This window comes from Macaca nemestrina, chromosome 3 (assembly GCF_043159975.1).
Source record: "Macaca nemestrina isolate mMacNem1 chromosome 3, mMacNem.hap1, whole genome shotgun sequence".
Lineage (NCBI taxonomy): Eukaryota > Metazoa > Chordata > Mammalia > Primates > Cercopithecidae > Macaca > Macaca nemestrina.
The window spans coordinates 12041665-12060892 of NC_092127.1; the positions used below are offsets into that span (position 1 = coordinate 12041665).

A 19228-nucleotide genomic window follows, 5' to 3' on the forward strand; every position below is an offset into this window, starting at 1 on the left:
TTAAATGTAAGAACATATTTTTAGAACCCTGCTAATAAATGTTGAGTATTTCCAGGCTCTTTATTCAGCTTGTAGTGCCGGAACAAGATGGCAGCATTACCAGCAATTCAAAATAGATACAAATTTAAAATGATGTTATTTGATATATAGTCACAAAGAAGGATCTTTGTTCCATTTTATTATGTTTCCTGTGCTTAATAACCTTAAATATTGCCTTGATTCTATCCACCTCTGTTCTTGATTTATAATTTCCAAACTCAAAGCTAGATTGAGGCATATTATTCTCACTCTTACATAGGTTTTTCTTTCTGAAAAATGTTTTTTATTGTGAAAACATATTTTTCATTGTGAAAACATATTTTTCCTGATCCTTGTTTAAAACCATGACACAAATTAATCAATCTGCCTCCACACCATCTGCGGCCCCCTGAAAAGAAGCATAACTTTTCATCAAAGATTAGCTCATTACACATCCAACTAGATTACAGAAATAATCAAAACCCACTTCAACAGGCTCTTAGGGTGTTCAGTGGTTAAGTTAGAGAAGTCATAAAATAATACAAGTATTGGATGATGATATGATATTATCTTATAAATATTTATCCAACTAATAACCTCATACATTGATAATTCAAGAATTTATACTAATGTATCATTTCCATATCAAATAATTATTTTAATAGGCATCAATGTTTTATGTAAAATTCTAATCTAAGAACTTAATATAAACCTGAAATTGTAGTGCTATTGGAAATCAGAAGTTCCAGTTGTACACAATTGCTCTCCTTTCTATTACAATCATTCTTTTTTTCTTTTCATTCTCATTTCTCACGTACAGGTTATATAAATTAGAGTTGTCAAGGAACAAATATCACTAAAGCTAACTAATACATAAATAAGCAAATAAATTAAATTAATGCAATAAAAGGAACAAAATAGAAATAGAAGGAAATACTTGCGGAAACCCAGCTTTGGTATTACACTAAAACAGCTACCATCCAATCCACGCTTTAAGTTGCTATATTCTTTTTAATCCCTTTTAGTATAATGGCATAATTCAAGTTTAACAGTAAATTAAAACTGTGTAGCGAAGGCAAAGCCAAGGTATTTAAGGTTTGAGATCAAAACTAAGAAATACACAATAGAATATATGAATATTTCTTATAACTAAGTGATCAAGTGAAGAGAAAATACTTGGGATTTGACTTAATTTTCAAGATTGAACAGGCTATATGTGGAGCAAATAATTCAATCACAAAGGAAAGAGCCATCAGCTTGTACCTAGTTTGCATAAAAGCCACATCATTGCATATTACAGTATTCCACAATATTCCGTTTTATAAACAACCACAGTTCTTTATATGGAACCTTGAATTCCAGTACACTGCAAATTAAAATACTATCATTATTGAGTTGATTTTCTTCCAAAGACATCAAAAATATTTATCACCTCCCTGTGACTTTGATATCAAAATAAGGAGACTTTTCCATTTTAATCCACTTTACATAGATAATTTCTTTGAGTTCAAATCAATGGAAAAACCATCTGGTTAACCAGCATCACACATTCATAATTTAAGAGGTAGAGTTTTTGAGTTTGGCTTGATGTGTATTTTATATTAGAATAGTGTTAGCACATAATTTAGAACTGGTATTAGCTTTTTATAATCAGGTGGCACTGCCTTATTTGATTATCTTTAAAGTATTGCAAAATCTAAGTGAGAGAAGATATCTAGAACCAAGATTCATTTAAATCTGAAAGCATGCTTTAAGTAGAATTGCTCTATAGTAATATAAATTTATGTATAAAAATGTATATGCTTTAATATACATAAATATGTACTTTCTCAAGCCAAATAAAAAGTAGTGTAGGGGAACATAGGAAATTCTTCATGATGGTTCTTTCTACAAAGAACAGGTATGTTTGTATATGTATCTGGGAGTGGAGAAAGCTTCTACTTTTTTATTCTACCTTCTCTATTTCCATTGTTATATAAAAAATTCCATTTTTATGTATTGTGTATGTAATTTTTTCATAGAAGAACTTAGAGTGAAGAATGTATCGTAATCCCTCACAGGTCAGAATGGAAAGGCAGTGAAACCAACTTTCAGTCAACTCTTCTAGTGTATAAGTTTACTGAGGGCAGGGAATTTTTTTTATTTCTATGCATGCTTTCTTTGATGCCAGTGGAGTAATTTATACAAAGTAGGTTTTTGATAACTGAACATATTTGAACACACAAGTGAAGAAATAAATACAAGTCAGGAGCAGATAATGACCAGAAAATCTGACCTTGCAATTATCATGGAAGAGTTACTGTGAAATGCAAAAATAAGGGCCTGTGTCTGGAGAACAGCACAGGCATTATTGTTCAGCAGTAGAGTTCCAGTGCACAGGGTGTTGGAATTGAAATAGAAATAAAGTCTTGAAGAAACCAGGACAGGAAAACCTCTACCTCTTGGGTTCAAGTGATTCTCCTGCCTCAGCCTCCCGAGTAGCTGGGATTACAGGCACCTGTTTTCCTGGAAGCAAGAAGACAAATTCTGTTCCCACAAGTCTTAAATGGGTCTAGCAACTGAAGCTTGGTCATAAAAAACAAGGTTGAAAAAATAAGGCCATTAGATAGATGTCATCAAGGATGTTGCAGTGCTGAGTCTAGGGAGAAGAACCAAGTTCCTTTTTGTCTTTCTGCACCCAGAAAATGGCCTCGTCACAGGGACTTTGTTCAATGTGAAGCCAGCAACCAGAAATGAAGCCACTGCAGGATATACAGCAGAATTAGAAAGCCAGAAAAGAAACCAGTCTCCCCACCCAGCCTCACTCCCTCAATCTATAAGATGTGTGTGAAACCAGCAGTAGTATAGTAGAGGTGACGAAAAGGGACTCTAGAGGGGAAATTTTCACTTGTCATGTTTTCTAGCCTGCTAGAATAATAGAGAAAAATATTTAATGTTTTGGACATGCCCCAAATGTTGTCAGTATTTTTCAACTCCTACTGCTATTTCTGTAATTCAGGGATAATCATTTCTTGACAATACTATTTCAGTCCTGTGCTAACTGGCCTCCATGAGTCCAGTCTATCCCTCCTCCAATACAAACACTATACCGCTTCTACACTCACTTTCAAAAACCTCAAACATCATTGCCTATTTGAATTTCTCAATAACTCCCTGTTACGCACCAGAAGTTTATTTATTTATTTTTTCTTTGAGAGATGGAGTTTCCCTCTTGTCACCCAGGCTAGAGTGCAGTGGTGGGATCTCAGCTCACTGCAACCTCCACCTCTTGGGTTCAAGTGATTCTCCTGCCTCAGCCTCCTGAGTAGCTGGGATTACAGGCACCTGCCACCATGTCTGGCTAATTTTTGTATTTTTAGTAGAGATGGGGTTTCACCACGTTGGCCAGGCTGGTCTCGAACTCCTGACCTCAGGTGGTTCGCCCGCCTCAGCCTTCCAAAGTGCTGTGATTGCAGGTGTGAACCACCACTGCACCCCCCTAGAAGTTCAATTTCTTAAGGTGTTATAGTAGGTGTGAGTGGATTAAAATGCTATAGCTATAATTTAGTTATACACAGTGAAGTACAATAAACTCTGTAGATAGTAAGTTTTTAAACACTGAGGCAGAAATAGGAAATAATGTGATTAATTCTAAGGAAAAAAGGTCTCCTAATGAAAGACTTGAAAAGAAAGATGACTATGATTGGAATAGAGATTGGGAAAAAGATTGCTTAAGCAAAGACTAAGGCTGACTGAAGCAGTGAGTTGAAAATATGTTCATTTTAAGGAAACAGAGCAGACAATATAGTTAATTCGAAGACAGACTGATGGAGTATTTCATGTTTTGATTGAAAAAAGGATATAACTCCTGAAAGAATAGGAAGTTTCAGTGAGCTTTTAAGATCATGGCAAATGATGTAATCAGCATTCTACAACTCAAGTATAATTATGCGTCACTTAATGATGAGGATATGCTCTGAGAAAAGTGTCCTCAGACAATTTTGTCATTGTGCAAACTACACAGAGTGTACTTACACAAGCCTGCTACACACCTAGTATATGGTATAGCCTATTACTCCCAGGCTACAAATCTGTACAGCACGTTCCTCTACTAAATACTGTGAGCAATTGGAACACAATAGTAAGTACTTATGTATCTAAACATACCTAAACATGGAAAATGAACAGTAAAAATATGGTAGAAAAGATAAAAAATGGCACACCTGGACAGGGCACTTACCATGAATGCGGCTTGCCGGACACGAAGTTGCCCTGGGTGAGCAAGGGAATGAGTGGGGAGTGAATGGGAAGGCCTAGGACATGACTGTACAACACTGTAGACTCTGTAAACACGGCACACTCAGGCCAAGCTACATTTATTTTAAAATATTCTTCTTTCTTCAATAATAAATTAACTGTGGCTTACTGTAACTCTTTTGTTTTATAAACATTTTAATGTTTTAAACTTTTATTATTATTATTATTATACTTTAAGTTCTAGGGTACATGTGCATAACGTGCAGGTTTGTTACATATGTATACTTGTGCCATGTTGCTGTGCTGCACCCATCAACTCGTCAGCACCCATCAACTCGTCATTTACATCAGGTATAACTCCCAATGCAATCCCTCCCCCCTCCCCCCCTCCCCCCTCCCCATGATAGGCCCCGGTGTGTGACCATGGTTTTAAACTTTTTGACTCTTTTGTAGTAACATTTAGCTTAAAACACAAACACATTGTACACCTGTACATAAATATTTTCTTTATATCCTTACTTTATAAGCTTTTGTATTTTTGTTTAATTTTCTAAGCTTCTTTATTAAAAACGAAGATGTAAGCCTGGTGCAGTGGCTCACGCCTGTAACCTCAGCACTTTGGGAGGCCAAGGCGGGCGGATCACCTGAGGTCAGGGGTTTGAGACCAGCCTGGCCAACATGGTGAAACCCCATCTCTACTAAAAATACACAACATAGCTGGGTGTGGTGGCAGGCACCTGTAATTCCAGCTACTTGAGAGACTGAGGCTGGAGAATCGCTTGAACCTGGGAGGAGGAGGTTGCAATGAGCCAAGATTGTGCCACTGCACTCCAGCCTGGGCGACAGAGCAAGACTCAGAGACTACGTCTAAAAAACAAAACAAAACAAAACAAAAAACTAAGACACAAACACACACATTAGCCTAGGCCTACACAGGTAAGGATCATCAATATCACTGTCTTCCACCTCCACATCTTGTCCCACTTATAAGTCTTCAGGGCACCAACACGTATGGAGCTGTCATTGCCTGTAATAACAATGCCTTCTTCTGGAATACCTACTGAAGGATTTGCTGTTTTACAGGCTGTTTACAGTTACCTGAGGCTATTTTAGAGTTAACTTTTTTTTAAGGAGAAAGAGAACACTCTAAGATAATGGTAAAAAGTTTTGTATAATAAATACATAGACATTTATTAGAATTATCAAGTGTTTTGTATTGTACATAATTGTATTGCTATACTTTTATAGGCTGGCAGTGCAGTAGGTGTGTTTACACCAGCACCACTACAGAAACGTAATGCCTTGTGCTACAATATTACAATGGCTATGACAGCACTAGCAATAGAAAATTTTCAACTCCATTCATTATTACCTTATAATACCACTGTTGTACATGCAATCCATCCTTGACCAAAATACCATTATGACCGGTGCATGGCTGTATTCAATTAATTCAACTTTATCTTGAGTTGGCCAGAAGATTTCAAGGCAGTGAATTCAGTTTACTCCAATCTGACTAGACAGACTTACATGGATACAATAAAGTGAACTTCTGGTTTAAATAATAATAAATATCCCTATTACTAAGAGGCATTAGATGGGGGTGAAGTAAATAATAGGATTATGGTCTTTGCCCCTACATGTAATAAAGGTATATGTTCCTAGTTCAAGCACTTTCCTTCAGGATGGATGTGACTCATGGAAGAAATGACATTAGTGAGTGACGGATTGTAATTTTGCCATCAGGGAAACTTCATCTTTAGATTCTAGTACAAAAGGTCCAAATTGAGGCCCAAAACTAATAAAAACCAGCAAAATACATACTGCAACAATCACACCCCATGTTCTCACTTTCTGTTACTTTCATTTTCAGTTACTACCACCTGGAGATAAGGGTTGTTTCTTACTGACTTCAGTGACACTTATTAAAAGCCAGTGCTGGCTGGGCACAGTGGCCCACAGCTGTAATCCCAGCACCTTGGGAGACCAAGGCAAGAGGAATACTTGAGTTCAGGAGCTTGAGACTAGCCTGGGAAATATAGGGAGACCTTGTCTCTACCAAAAGTTTAAAAAATTAACCAGGCATGGTGGCACAGGCCTGAAGTCCTAGTTACTCAGGAGGACGAGGTGGAAGGATTGCTCAAGCCTGGGAGGTAGAGATTGCTGTGAGCCATGATCAAGCCTCTGCAATCCACCTTGGGCAACAGAGCAAGACCTCTGTCAAAAGAAAAATTTAAAAACAAAACAAAACAAAAAAAAAACAGCGCCTAATGGCTAATGGCTCAATTCTTTATTAAAGGAGAAAATATTTAGAAAAGCATATATGATACTAAAACCTGAACTTAGCATACTTTGAGATTACATGGGAGCCATTTTTGTGCTTTTTTATCCTACTTAGAATAATATGTAATATAGATCACATAAAAATATAAAAATCATATATGAATTCTACTACTTGGGATCATATATAAATCATGTTTAACTTTCCTTTATTTCATAGCTAGTATAGTGCAGTGTTTAAGACTGTGGACTCTAAAATCAGAATAATTGAGATCAAATCTTAGCTCTGTTACTTTCTGGCCATGTAATAACATGGCCCAATTATTTAACTTCTCTGATTTCAGTTTTTACATCTCTAAAGTGAGGATAATAAAGGATTCTACTTTGTAGTTTATATGGATGAATAAATTAGTCAATATCTGAAAAAAGATTTAGACATTGCCAGAGATATAAGAGCTCTCGAGGTAAGGAAAATCACAAAATGTAATTTTAGGATTCCTCTATTGATATGTAATTATTTCTATTGTCCCTTCTGGGGAAACAGGTATCATCAATTACCTCCACACTGCTATATGATCAAGTCGAAGTCTTCATCTTACTTAAAACTCACCAGCACTGGGAAACACTGTCTTTACTTGGCTTCCATTACATGGTTCTCCTCCTTCCAATGCATCCCTTGGTCTTCTGCTTATTCCACCTTTTCTCAATTATACAGGAAAGTACTATCAGGTTCAGTGCATCCTCTTTTATCTTTATGTAGTTTCACCTAAATAATGATTTATGAATACACTGTTAAGTGATGTTTCATTTAAATCATTTAAATCTCCCAGACAGAACTGCCCCTCAACCTCAAAATTCCTATATCCAGCTACCTAGAAAAAATCACCACGTAAATGGCTAATAGTCCACCTTCAAAATCTTCTGAACTGAAAATTAATTTGATCTTTCCCTATACCTGTTTTGCTGCAGTCTTTCTGATCTTATTTTATAGCAATGCTAACTTTTTAGTAGTTTAGGGTAAAAGTCTTGAAAATATCCAGGGTCCTCTCTTCTCTAAGGACAGATATCTAGTCCGCCAGTAAATTTTTTTGCTCCCACCTTCAATCCATAACCCAAATATGAGCACTTCATGGCATTTGTACAGCAACTATTTTGGTTTAGGCCTGCATCATCCCTTGCCTGGATTACTTCATCAATTTCAAATTGGTCTTTCAGGTTTTACCCTTCCCTCAATAGTGAGTTAGAAACTCAGCGGCCAAATGGATGCTTCTGAAATGTAATTCCAATCATGTCACCCTTCTGCTCACAATCCTTGTCACTCACAGTAAAAATGAAAGCCTTTTGAGGGTCTCACAAGAAGGGCCCCATCTGACCAGACCCTATTACTTCTCTATCTCACCTGCTCCTCTCCTAATAACTAATAAACAATAACAATGATAGTCCCTTTCATACCTAAAAGGAATAGATTGACCAACACAAGCAATGCATCTATAATAGAATGAAAGGATCAAAAATTCTATGTCTTATATGGTTAAAGAACTTGAGCCATTCCCAAATGGACTTTTGGAATATATGTAAGAATTTTATTCCACTCTTTCAATGGCCTTTTCTTTTTTCTAGAAGGCCACATATGGGAGAACACATGAAAATGACTTCGAAAAAGTTACTAAAGATTTTATTATTTTGTCTGTCTTTTGCTGACTTTGCAGAACACAAGATGGGTATTAGAAGGCAGAAAGAAAAAGTAGAAAAGAAAGAGGAAGGAAGGAAGGAAGGAAGGAAGGAAGGAAGGAAGGAAGGAAGGAAGGAAGGAAGGAAGGAAGGAAGGAAGGGGAGAAGGAAGGAGGAAGAGAGGGAGGGAAGGAGGGAGGGGAAAAGAGAAAGAAGAGAGAGAGAGGGAAAGGGAGAGGGAAGGAAGATTAAGATGGAGAGGAAGAGGCTAGGAGTGGTGGCTCATGCCTGTAATCCCAGCACTCTGGGAGGCTGAGGCAGGTGGAACATTTGGAAGCCAGGAGTTTGAGATCAACCTGGCCAATCTGGCAAAACCCTGGCTCTACAAAAAATACAAAAAATATTAGCCAGGTGTGGTAGTGCACGACTTTAGTACCAGCTACTCTAGAGGCTGAGTTGGGAGGATCATCTGAGCCTGGGAGGTCCAGGCTGCAGTGAACTGTGATTGTGCCACTACACTCCAGCCTGGGTGCAGAGGGAGACCATGTTTCAAAAAAAAAAAAAAGAGGGGAAGGAAGAAAGGAAGAAACCAAAGAGAGAAGGAAGGAAGATCTAGATAAGTTGTATGCCAATAAACCTAAAATTACTTTGCATAATATTCCTGTATTTATAACACATAAAGCAACAATTCATTCCAAAATAAATTTCACTAATATAGATGTCCTAAATATATGTAAAACCACATATACATTCAATTAAGTTGCAAAACATGTTAAATAATATCAAATATTTCAATATTGATACCTACTGACACACTACAAGAGTTCCCTAACTAAGGAACTCTGATTATGATTGTCATAGTGACTAACATATTCTGAGATAATTTATCTATAAATACAGAAGTTAAATACAGCTTGTCAATGTACGCTTTTACTCAGAAATGATTTTTATTCAAAACCCCATATATTTGACATTCATATGCAAATTTATAACTACTGATGGAATTGATTTCTTTGTGTTTGAGATGGAGAGCAATCCTGTCCAACTGCCATACCTGCGAGTTATTAATTAACTTCACATTCACCATTATTAAAATATTTTATTACCCTTGATTGAATGTGAAAATAACTACTTGTCACAGGCAAATATTATCAAAAGTGCAATAGGGCAATGAGGGTCACACAACCAAAAATGTAATCCATTTGTCTTTCATGGAAGAATCCAATAAAGCTAGAGACATGCAATAGTATAACTAAATAACTCTTGGTTTATTTGTGGGGAAGAAGGAGAAACTAAGGGAAACAATGATCCTATTTTGATATTATTTATCTTTAGGTGCTCAAATAATTCTTGCAATACTTAAGATGTCTGGAAATACAGGATCTTTCCCATTTATGGAAAATGTGACAAATAAAGCTAAATTTAGAAAAAGTCACATATTCTAATAAAATATACTAAGGGAATTAGTTCTGGCCATAAGATAAATTGATCACATAAATCTCCAGGAAAATATATTAATAGCTACAGTAAAATCCAATAAAACAAAATTAGCAGCTTTATGCCTCAGGGCACATTCAACTTCTCTTACAGATCCCAACTTCCAGACGCCATTTCAGCTCCATGCCCTGTCTCTCTGCTAAAAAGCATTTTGTTTTTAAGAAATCCATTTTTTCTCAAACAAGGAATCTTTGTATTAGAAATGTACAAACGTTTTAAATTAGCATTTGAACAAATAACCAGAGAAAAACTTACATTTACTTGCCTTTCTATCATTTGTAGTTTAAAAATATACCAAAACAAAAATAATGTGTTTAATTCTGGAAGTAATGTTCCCATAGGCATGTCTACTAAATGAATTATCATAATGAAGATATTTTGCAAACTGTAAACTAATAAAATGTAAGGCAGTATTGTCATTTTATTTGCATGGAAACATTTAAGACAGAGACTTTCTAATATAAGTTGGCAAACAAAACATTACTAACTGTCCTAAAATAAAAGTTTTGATTAAAAGAACTTTGATATTTTTAAAAAACACTGTTTTGCTGATATATTAAATCACCCAATCTGCTTCCAAAGTAAGCAAATTTATTTTGTTCAGCAAATATCATAGTTACATATTAGCATAACATTGTTATTAATTTATTATTCACAAGCTTATTTAAGTTATTAAACAGCTAATCTTTAGAACACTTTACATGTAAGATTCACATTATTTATACGAGGAGAATGCATGTCTTCTCACAATGCTGAAGCAGGGTAATATCAGTTCTTAAGATGCCTACTGATGAGATGCATACAAGTTTCTCAGAGCCAACCAGATTCAAGACGTATGTCAAATTACATTCATTTTTCCAATTCTGTGAAGACAAATTAATTTTCAAGCTTTGTTAGAGAAAAGCAAATCACCTTGGTCTCCTCAGAAATACCATGTGTAGCCAAAAAAAAAAAAAATTAATTAAATACAATTTTAAAACCACCCACTCTTTTGTTAGTCCCTGTGTCTCCTGTACAGATGCTAGGCTTAAGGTCCTGTGCACTGACTGAATGTCTGGGTTGCCCAGCGTAAAGAAACTTTCTCATCCTTCTCTATCCCTGAAAAGCCATGCTATTCATCACACTGGAAGAGGCAGATATTTCAAGGGGAAACAGTAAGTTGGAAAGAGGGTTTGGATAACAGAACAGGAAGTCATTTTATTTTTCTTGAGTCTCACTCTATAGGGCTTAGACATCAAGCAGCCCAGGTAAGTTGAGGCTCTTCTTTGGTGAAGGGATGAAAGACTTCACATGAAGCCAAGGACTGTGGTAGGAATATTCTCTGTCCAGGACCTCAAGGAGGCCAGGCACGTTGGCTAATTCCTGTAATCCTAGCACTTTGGGAGAGTGAGGTGGGTGGATCACAAGGTCAGGAGTTCGAGACCATCCTGGCCAATATGGTGAAACCCCATCTCTGCTAAAAATACAAAAATTAGCCAGGCGTGGTAGTGCACACCTGTACTCCCAGCTACTCGGGAGGCTGAAGCTGAAAAATTGCTTGAACCCAGGAGGCAGAGGCTGCAGTGAGCCGAGGTCGTGCAACTGCACTCTAGCCTGGGCAACAGAGCGAGACTCCATCTCAAAAAAAAAAAAAAAAAAAAAAAAAAAAAAAAAAAAGAACTTCAAGGAATAGTTGAGTAAAACTCTGTAGTGTAAACTAGTTTTTCTAATTGCATGTTTTTATATTTTCTTGTCTTCTCCAAACATTTAGTTCAGTCTTACTGAAATATTTTCACCTGGCCTATACTTTGCTAAAAAGAATTAAGAAAAGTGTGTCTTCCCAACCTCCTCCTCTTAGGCCAGAAGTTAAATAGGAAGAAATAACTTTCCTGAAATCAAGATGATAGTGACAGTGGTAATATTCTAAAAAAATAAATAAATAAATAAATAAATAAGTCGGGGTAGCGTGGAGAGATGAACAAAATCTTGCTCTGCATAAGAAAATATTTCCTCTATTGCCAATCTTAGATTATATGCATAATATGTTATTAAAAAATCAGTGGGCTTTCTTTCAGTTGATGAAACAAGTATTTTAGGGAGGAGGTATTTTTTGGGTTTTCAGTTTTTGGGGTTTTTTTGTTTTTTGGTTTTTTTGGCTTGTTTAGGTTTTTTCATAACATTTTTTCATTCTCGATATTAAGTGAATAACTAGTAGAACTGAATGAAAATTTTTCAACATTTTAGAAGCAACCTTTTGTGGATTGGCTTGTGATTTGGACCAGCTTAAAAATGATATTTACAGATTCAGGACAACATCCAATCCATCAGAAAACCCTTTGGCTCTACCTTTACCATATACTTGGAATCCAGCCACTTCTCAACAGCTCCCCTGGTATTATCTTGGTAATCTGCAGCAAAGGCCTCGTAACTCATCTGCCTCATTATACCCTTATCCCCTGCAGTCTATCTTCAGCACAGCAGCCAGAATGATCATTTAAGTATAAGCCACATCATGCCACTCTGATGAAATACCCAGAAATGTTTTTCCACATCAACCTTGGAAAATTCCTTCTGTGGCCTCAGAGAGGATGTATAATCTACACTCCCTTCCCCACCTTTTACATCTCAGAATCCCTCTTCTACTGCTCTCTTGATGACTATTCATCCGGCTCCAGCCACAATGACCTCTGCATACTTGCTCTAATACCAAATGTGCTTCCAGCAGCAGCCCTTTTGTACTAACTGTTCCTTCTGCCCAGAAAAAATATCCCCTCTTCTCCAATGTATCTGTAAAGCTAAATTCCTCCTCCACATTTTTGATTGTCACCTTCTTCTTAACAGAACCTACCCCAACCAAAGCACTTAAAACTGCAACTCTCCTTACCTACACCCAAACTCCCGAACTTCCTCTGATTTTCCATTTTCGAAACTCCGTGTATTTTTCAAATATGCAGTACAGCTTACTTATGTATTATGCTCAGTTTTATCACCTATGATCGGTATTCCTTACTATAAGTTCCACGAGCGAAGAAATTTTGTTTACTACTACATCTAAAGCATTTGGAACAGCGTCAAACACACAACAAACACTCAGTAAATTGTTGCTCTAAAAAAATTATTGAAACAGCAGATATAAACAAGACCACCCTAATCCTAACAAAGAATTCCACAACTGCTGCATAAACGAGGTGTTCTCATTCATCATTTTAATCCATATTAATAGAGCCTAACTAGGGTCCCGACAGAGTTCCAGGTGCGGGAATATAATGAAGTGAAAAAGCTAACATGGTCCTTGACTACATAAGCCCATGTGGGAGACACGAAACATTTTTAAAATCTCAAAAGTAAGCTTAATTTGTTTTAATACAGCCACAGGCAGGTACACGAGTGCTCTAGGGAGATTTGACTTAGGGAAGAATGCCAAACAGGCTTACCTAAGGAAATTACAACTGAGCTGAACTCAGGGATGAGTGTGAGTGATTAAAATAGAAAAAAAGGAAAGAAAATTTCATGAGAATGATGTAACATGTGCAAAGACTCTGTAGTGAAAGGAGACACATTTCTTAGGCACCTAATTGATGACAATGGCAGCAAGAGCTAAAAAACCAAATGAGGACCAGGAGACGAATGGTCCCTTGCAGTCATGAATTTGACAGGCATGAGCATGATCTTTGTAAATCATGTTAAAGATGTACACCTTTACACTAAGAGAAATGGGGAGCTATAAAAGGATGTAAGTGTATGTGTATGTGTTCATGTATGTATGATAAAGGACATTGGACTAGTTATTGACAACATCAAATTCTGGTTTGAAAATAGGGCTGTGATAACCAGTTATCCAGATGCATTAGAAGGAAGTTGGACTCCTTCCTCACACCCTACACAAAAGTTAACTCAAAATGGATCAGAGTTGAGCCGGGCACAGTGGCTCACACCCGTAATCCCAGCACTTTGGGAGGCCGAGGTGAGTGGATCACAAGGTCAGGAGATGGAGATCATCCTGACCAACATGGTGAAATCCCATCTCTACTAAAAATACAAAAATTAGCTGGGCACGGTGGTGCATGCCTGTAATCCAGCTACTCGGGAGGCTGAGGCAGGAGAATCACCTGAACCAGAGAGTCGGAGGTTACAGTGAGCCGAGATTGCACCACTGCACTGCAGCTTCGGCAACAGAGACTCCATCTCAAAAAAAAAAAAAAAAAAAAAAAGGATCAGAGTCTTAAACGTAACACTTAGAAGAAATAGAGGAGTGGTGCTTGCCTCAGCCGCACATATACTAAAACTGGAAAATAGAGGAGTAAATTGTGACCTGGGGTTAGACGAAGGCTTTTTTGATATGAGATCAAAGTACAAGCAACAAAAGAAAAATGAGAAAGTCAGATTTCATAAAAATTAAAAACTTTTCTCCTTCAATAAATGACATCAAAAAAGTAAGAAGAAAAATTGCACAAAATGGGAGAAAATATCCTAAAGACAACTCAACAAAGGACAACAGAGTTGAAAAAATATAGAAAAAGGATTTGAATCAAAGATATGCAGATGGCGGTTACGGTTTAAATGTTTCTGTCGCCCTCCAATTACACATGTTGAAACTAAGCCCCAAGGTGATGGTATTAGGAAGTGGGGACTTTTGGGAGGTGATTAGGTCATGAGGACAGAGCCCTCATGAATGGGATTAGTTACTCTATAAAAATGGATTGAAGGCTGGGCATGGTGGCTCATACCTGTCATCCCAGCACTTCTGGAGTCTGAGGTGGGCAGATCACCTGAGGTCAGGCGTTCAAGACAACACTGGCCAACATGGTGAAACCCCATCTCTACTAAAAATTCAAAAATTAGCCGGGCGTGGTGGAAGGCACTTGTAATCCCAGTTACTTAGGAGGCCGAGGCAGGAGAATCACTTGAACCCAAGAGGTGGAGGTTTCAGTGAGCTGAGATGGCATCACTGCACTCCAGCCTGGGTGACAAGAATGAGAGTTGTCTCAAAAAATAAAAATAAAAATAAAAATGGATTGGAGGAGCTTGTCTACTCTTTCCACCATGTAAAATCACAGCTATAAGGCACTCTGTCTATGAGAACAAGAGCCTTCACCAGGTAATGCCAGCACCTTAATCTTGAACTTCCCCGTCTTCATCACTGTGAGAAATGAATACATTTCTTTCGCTTATAAGTTACTCAGTTTAAGGTACTTTGTCGTAGTAGCCCAAACAGAAATAAGACAATGGTGAGGAAACAAAATATATGCTCTACATCTTCAGTCATTAGGGAAATGCAAATCAAATCCACTAGGAGGTATGGATTTACTCTTTTGAGAAAATATATAATAAGAAAGTCACCTAATAACAGTTTTTGGTGGGGAGGATGTGAAGAAATTAGAACCTTGTATGGTTTGAAGGTGTCCTCTCCAAAATTCAGGTGTTGCAACTAAGGGCCAATGTGATAGTATTAAGATGCAGAGCTCAGAGAGGTGATTAGGCCAGGAGATCTCCCTCATGAATGAACATAAGGCTGTTATGAAGGAGGCTTTGCACAGTCCTGCTTGCTTACTTGCTCTTCTGCCACGTGATGACACAACGTCCCTCTCTCCAGTAGTATGCAGCAACAAGGTGCCATCTTGAAAGCCGAGAGCTACCCTCGCCAGACACTAACCCTGCCGGCACCTTGATCGTGAACTACCCAGCCTCCAGAACTGTGAGAAAACACATTTCTGTTCTTCATAACGTAGAACAGTCTCAGGTATTCTGTTACAGCAGCACAAACAGAATACGACAGAACCCTCAGAAATTGCTGATGGACATGTGTCATAGTGCAGTGCTTTGGAAAACAGTTCAGCAATCCCTCATAAAGTCAACCATGGAGTTTCCATATGATTCAGCAATTTCACTCCAATGTATATACCCAAGGAAAAACATACAGCCACACCAAAATTTGAACAAGAATGTTTATGGGCCGGGCACAATGGCTCACTCCTGTAATCCCAACACTTTGGGAGGCCGAGGCAGACGGATTACCTGAAGTCAGGAGTTTGAGACTAGCCTGACCAACATGGTGAAACCCCGTGTCTACTAAAAATACAAAAATTACCTCGATGTTGTGGCACAGGCCTGTAATCCTAGCTACTGAGGAGGCTGAGGCAGGAGAATCGCTTGAACCTGGGAAGCAAAGGTTGCAGTGAGTCAAGATGGTGCCACTGTACCCCAATCTGGGCAACAGTGAGACTCCATCTTGAATAATAACATTAATAGTAATAATAATAACGTTATAGCAGCATTATTTATAACAGTCAAAATTAGAAAAATCCCAAATGTCCATCAACTGATGAACAGATAAACAAATGTGATTTAATCATACAAAGGAATATTATTTGTCTATAAAAAAGTATTCAGTACTAATACATGCTACAATATGGGTGAACATGGAGAACATCATACCAAGTGAAATTAGCCAGTCACAAAAGGTCATGTATTTAATTATTCTATTTGTGAAACATCCAGAATAGGCAAATCCATAGACCCAGAAAGTAGTTTAGCGGTTGCCAGGGGCTGGAAATGGCTAAAGAGAAAATACAGAATGACTGCTAATAGGTACAGGTCATTTTTGGTGGGTGATAAAATGTTCTACAATTGATTAACAATTGCACATCTTTGTGAATATACTAAACAATTGAATTGTACACTTTAGGTAAGTAAATTTTATGTTGTGTAAACTCTATTTCAATAAAACTATTATAATAAAAAAAAAAAAACAAAGAGTTAATGATTACTGGCACAGACTGTGGAGTTAGACTGCCTAGTTTTGAGGTATGGCAGAAGTACCACTTAATTAAACTTGGGTTATTTTACTTGAACTTCAACTTTCTGTGATAGTAATGCCTGCCTTATAGTGCTATTGTTAAGTCTAAATGACACCACACTCAGAAAATGCTAAGATCAGCTGGGCGCGGTGGCTTACACCTGTAATCCCAGCACTTTGGGAGGCCGAGGTGGGTTGATCACGAAGTCAGGAGTTCATGACCAGCCTGGCCAAGATGGTGAAACCTCATCTCTACTAAAAATACAAAAAAATTAGCCGGGCATGGTGGCGGGCACCTGTAATCCCAGCTACTCAGGAGGCTGAGGCAGAGAAATGTTTGAACCTGGGAGGTGGAGGTTGCAGTGAGCCACTGCACTCCAGCCTACGCAACAGAGCGAGGCTCCATCTCAAAAAAAAAAAAAAAAAGAAACTGCTAAGATGAAGTCCAGCAAAGTGTAAGCACTATATAAGTGTTAGCAGTTACTATGACCCACCTCAGCACCCACCATAACACATGACTATACCAGTTTCACCTGGAGCTTGCCAATATGAAAAATGCCATTTTTAAAAGTTGCTAATCATTTTTAAATAACATTTGTCATTTCTTATATGCAAATACATAAATTCATCTAAGTACAGAAAAAAAAACAGAAAGAGAAAAATATAAAATGTCTAGGTATAATCTTCAAGCTATGTGCATATATAAATAAAACCCTGAAACTTTTCCTCGGAGATAATAAGTAAGTCTTTGATAAATGAAGAGATTTACCATGAGTCTGGATGAGGAGATCAACTGCTGTGCTTCTTTTTTAAATAGTTTATACTTCCAATGCAATAACAAGTTATTTATTTATGATCTTTTTTAAAAAAATTAAACTTCATCTGGAAAAATAAAGAGGCAATAATAGCTAAGAAAATTCGGAAAAGAAACAGTAATGAGGAGGGACATGCCTTTCTGGATATTAAAATAAATTATAAGCTATAAAATAATTAAAATTGGGCTATATAAAACAACACAGTATAATCAATCAGTACAATAACCTCTTACAATATCATATTTAACAGACAAATTAATGGAATATAGTAAACTGCCATAAAATAGACTCTAATGGTCATAACATTGATTTCATGCTGAAAGAACTATCACAAACCAATGGAGAAGGAAGATAGTAATCAATAAATAGTGTTAATGTCATAAACCAAAATCAGTTTCAAATAGACAAAAAAGTGAGTATTTAAATAAATTATTTAAAAAATGAGTTAAAGAAATATTTATTGCTAAATTGGAAGCAATTTGTTAATTATTTAAAAAACAAAAGCAGTTATTAAAGAAAATGTTGATAGATCTGAATGAAAAATAACTAAACCCTCTTAATGTCAAAAAGAACATAAATTAACATATTTTTTTTAATTGGAAGGTTATTTTTCGATGCTAAGGTTAATCTTGTATTCTCTCTCTCATATATACACACACAAGCACACACACACTCTCTTAAAATAAATGTGAAAAATAGGGAAATCTAATAATGAATAAGCATTTAAACAAAAATAATAAAATATAATTGTTTAATGAATATATATAATATTCCATTTCTGTAGTTTTTGCAGCAAATGAAGGAACACATGCTTTAACATATGGAAAATATCTTTTAAATATGATTTTGTGTTGATAAGTTGGTACAGAGTATAAATTGGTTTGAACATCTGGAAAGCATTCAACAGTTTGTATCAAAACACTCACAAATCCCTATGTAATTTAACTTAATTATTCTTATTCTGATATCTTTCCTAAGTATATCATCACACATTTGGATATAAAAATATGTTAAAAATATCTTCATTATAATCTTGTATATAGAAGAAGATAATGTAAATAAGTCAAAATTTCAATAATCAAAAAATAATTATGGCACATCTATACAAAAGACTATTTTAGGCAGTATGAACAGATGCTTGAAGGATTTTAATGGCATGAGAAAATTTTTACCATATAATATCAAGCTAGGAAATCACTGCTTTCTCTTTTTGAGACAGAGTCTCCCTCTGTCGCCCAGGCTCTGTCTCCCTCTGTCGCTCCCTCTGTGCAGTGGCATGATCTTCTCTCACTGCAACCTCTGCCTCCAGGTTCAAGTGATTTTCCTTCCTCAGCCTCCCAAGTATCTGGGATTACAGGCATGTGCCACCATGCCCAGCTGATTTCTGCATTTTTAGCAGAGACAGGGTTTTGCCATGTTGCCCAGGTTAACTCCTGAGACGAAGCAATCCAGCTGCCTCGGCCTCCCAAAGTACTGGGATTACAGGCATGAGCCACCGCAGCTGGCCTGAAAATAACCATTTTAATTGTACTTAATCACAATTTGGGCATAGAAAAAATAGTGACAAGAAGTATACAAAATGCAAATATGCTATGATGGCTATACTGGGTGAGTATAAAGTGTTTTTTTTTTTTCATTTTTACTTAATTTGTTCTCCATTTTCTAAAATCGGCCTCTATTCCTATAATAAGCATGTACACCATAGCTGAACATGGATTCTCTGAATATGGCTTATGCGATTGCTTCAATCATGTTTTCTTATTTTCTGCTAGTTTACAATTATTAAAATGTGACTCTGGGGTGCAGACTTACTTTAAATTTTATTTAAATGGCAAAGCAAGTATTTTGCCACTACCAGTATTACAATAAAATTCATATTTTGTGTTAGAGTATCTATTATCAACATGGATGAGTTTTGTGATTTATAAATAATAAT

General features: G+C 36.7%; 1 long non-coding RNA gene across 1 annotated transcript in view; it reads right to left on the reverse strand.

Moving 5' to 3' along the window:
• Nucleotides 1–9133: 9133 nt before the first annotated feature.
• Nucleotides 9134–19228, reverse strand: part of AGA-DT (AGA divergent transcript) — a 244544-nt gene continuing 234449 nt past the window's right edge. The window contains exon 4 of the long non-coding RNA XR_011620785.1: nt 9134–10565. This is a non-coding gene — a long non-coding RNA (AGA divergent transcript). The remainder of the gene's footprint in view (nt 10566–19228) is intronic.